This window comes from Nerophis ophidion, linkage group LG28, assembly GCF_033978795.1.
Source record: "Nerophis ophidion isolate RoL-2023_Sa linkage group LG28, RoL_Noph_v1.0, whole genome shotgun sequence".
NCBI lineage: Eukaryota > Metazoa > Chordata > Actinopteri > Syngnathiformes > Syngnathidae > Nerophis > Nerophis ophidion.
Genome location: NC_084638.1, coordinates 8001691 through 8005653, shown reverse-complemented (window position 1 = coordinate 8005653; position 3963 = coordinate 8001691).

The following is a 3963-nucleotide window of genomic DNA, read 5'->3' as shown; positions in this document are numbered from 1 at the left end:
TCTACCCTGGCTCTGGATGTAATAGATGTGGATCCTGTTTCCACCCTGGCTCTGGATGTAATAGATGTGGATCCTGCTCTGGATGTAATAGAGGTGGATCCTGTTTCCACCCTGGCTCTGGATGTAATAGATGTGGATCCTGTTTCCTCCCTGGCTCTGGATGTAATAGATGTGGATCCTGCTCTGGATGTAATAGAAGTGGATCCTGCTCTGGATGTAATAGAGGTGGATCCTGTTTCCACCCTGGCTCTGGATGTAATAGAAGTGGATCCTGCTCTGGATCTAATAGAAGTGGATCCTGCTCTGGATGTAATAGAAGTGGATCCTGCTCTGGATGTAATAGAGGTGGATCCTGTTTCCACCCTGGCTCTGGATGTAATAGAAGTGGATCCTGCTCTGGATCTAATAGAAGTGGATCCTGCTCTGGATGTAATAGAAGTGGATCCTGCTCTGGATGTAATAGAGGTGGATCCTGTTTCCACCCTGGCTCTGGATGTAATAGAAGTGGATCCTGCTCTGGATCTAATAGAAGTGGATCCTGCTCTGGATGTAATAGAAGTGGATCCTGCTCTGGATGTAATAGAAGTGGATCCTGTTTCCACCCTGGCTCTGGATGTAATAGAAGTGGATCCTGCTGCCACCCTGGCTCTGGATGTAATAGAGGTGGATCCTGCTCTGGATGTAATAGAAGTGGATCCTGTTTCCACCCTGGCTCTGGATGTAATAGAAGTGGATCCTGCTCTGGATGTAATAGAAGTGGATCCTGTTTCCACCCTGGCTCTGGATGTAATAGAAGTGGATCCTGCTGCCACCCTGGCTCTGGATGTAATAGAGGTGGATCCTGCTCTGGATGTAATAGAAGTGGATCCTGTTTCCACCCTGGCTCTGGATGTAATAGAAGTGGATCCTGCTCTGGATGTTATAAAAGTGGATCCTGTTTCCACCCTGGCTCTGGATGTAATAGAAGTGGATCCTGCTCTGGATGTAATAGAAGTGGATCCTGTTTCCACCCTGGCTCTGGCTGCATGAAAGTGTTTGATCCGGCCTCGCTGACACTTGGGGACTCTGTGCTTGCATCACTGCTGAATTAGCAGGCGGGCTGAGTGTTATTAAAGATGACACCCGGCCGACATAATGGAGCCTTTCTTCATCTCCATTTGGGAGGCTAATCTTACTGCTTTGATTAGCAGCCAGCTCATTTGCATTTCAAGCCATGGCTTCTTTAATTCCTCCGTCACGACCCTTCTTCCCCTTTGCAGCCGACCTGGCCGCGGTATCCTGCCCCGGGATCTGGTGCTGGATCCTCCGTTTTTTGTCCACGGTCTTGTATTTTCTTGCCTGTGGGCGCCGTCTCCCGTTAGGCGGGCATGACGTCATCGGCGTACAGACTTGAGTTACTTATTGCCCCGGTCGGCAAAAGTAGTAAAAGTCACTAAAAAGGTCGTAATCTGCCCAACGGACTTTGTTTGCCAGTCGCGGCTGTGAGGACGTTTGACCTTGAAAGAATGAAGTTTGTATACACACTGCAAATATAAATGTAGTAATAGACACTTTCATATTAATATGTAATTTGTACAATATACACACTGCAAGTATATATATATATATATATATATATATATATATATATATATATATATATATATATATATATATAATGTAGTAATAGACACTTTCATATTAATATGTAATTTGTACAATATACACACTGCAAGTATATATATATATAATGTAGTAATAGACACTTTCATATTAATATGTAATTTGTACAATATACACACTGCAAGTATATATATATATATAATGTAGTAATAGACACTTTCATATTAATATGTAATATGTACAATATACACACTGCAAATATATATATATATCATGTAGTAATAGACACTCATATCAATATGTGATACGTACAATATACACACTGCAAGAAAAATATATCATGTAGTAACAGACACCTTCATAACAATATGTAATATGTACAATATACACACTGCAAGTATATATATATATATATATATATATATATATATATATATATATATAATGTAGTAACAGACACTTTCATAACAATATGTAATATGTACAATATACACACTGCAATTACTGTATATATATAATGTAGTAATAGACACTTTCATATCAATATGTAATATGTACAATGTACACACTGCAAGTATATATATATATAATGTAGTAATAGACACTTTCATATTAATATGTAATTTGTACAATATACACACTGCAAGTATATATATATATATAATGTAGTAATAGACACTTTCATATTAATATGTAATATGTACAATATACACACTGCAAATATATATATATATCATGTAGTAATAGACACTCATATCAATATGTGATATGTACAATATACACACTGCAAGAAAAATATATCATGTAGTAACAGACACCTTCATAACAATATGTAATATGTACAATATACACACTGCAAGTATATATATATATATATATATATATATATATATATATATATATATATAATGTAGTAACAGACACTTTCATAACAATATGTAATATGTACAATATACACACTGCAATTACTGTATATATATAATGTAGTAATAGACACTTTCATATCAATATGTAATATGTACAATGTACACACTGCAAGTATATATATATAATGTAGTAACAGACACTTTCATAACAACATGTAATATGTACAATATACACACTGCAAGTATATATAGTACCAGACACTTTCATATCAATATGTAATACGTACAATATACACACTGCAAGTATATATATATAATGTAGTAACAGACACTTTCATAACAACATGTAATATGTACAATATACACACTGCAAGTATATATATATAATGTAGTAACAGACACTTTCATAACAACATGTAATATGTACAATATACACACTGCAAGTATATATAGTACCAGACACTTTCATAACAATATGTAATAAGTACATTATACACACTGAAAGCATATATATATAAAATGTAGTAACAGACACTTTCATAACAACATGTAATATGTTCAATATACAAACTGCAAGTATATATAATGTAGTAACAGACACTTTCATAACAATATGTAACATGTACAATATACACACTGCAAGTATATATATAATGTAGTAACAGACACTTTCATAACAATATGTAATATGTACAATATACACACTGCAAGTATATATATATATATAATGTAGTAACAGACACTTTCATATCAATATGTAATATGTACAATATACACACTGCAAGTATATATATAATGTAGTAATAGACACTTTCATAACAATATGTAATATGTACAATATACAAACTGCAAGTATATATAATGTAGTAATAGACACTTTCATAACAATATGTAACATGTACAATATACACACTGCAAGTATATATATCATGTAGTAACAGACACTTTCATAACAATATGTAATATGTACAATATACAAACTGCAAGTATATATAATGTAGTAATAGACACTTTCATAACAATATGTAACATGTACAATATACACACTGCAAGTATATATAATGTAGTAATAGACACCTTCATAACAATATGTAACATGTACAATATACACACTGCAAGTATATATAATGTAGTAATAGACACTTTCATAACAATATGTAACATGTACAATATACACACTGCAAGTATATATAATGTAGTAATAGACACTTTCATAACAATATGTAACATGTACATTATACACACTGCAAGTATATATACAATGTAATAACAGACACTGTCATAACATTATGTAATGGAGAATAGTTTTAGTTACATTGTAAAACTTACAAAGGTTAATTGGAGTGATGAATGAAGAATACATGCAAGTAGAAACGGCCCGGCACTTCTACTTCCGGTTGAAAGGTCTGAAATGAGTAGGGCACCGCTGTGAGTGAACTGGTCCAGAAAATGGCACCATAGCGCAAACTAAAACACACCTCATCAGTGTCTTTGC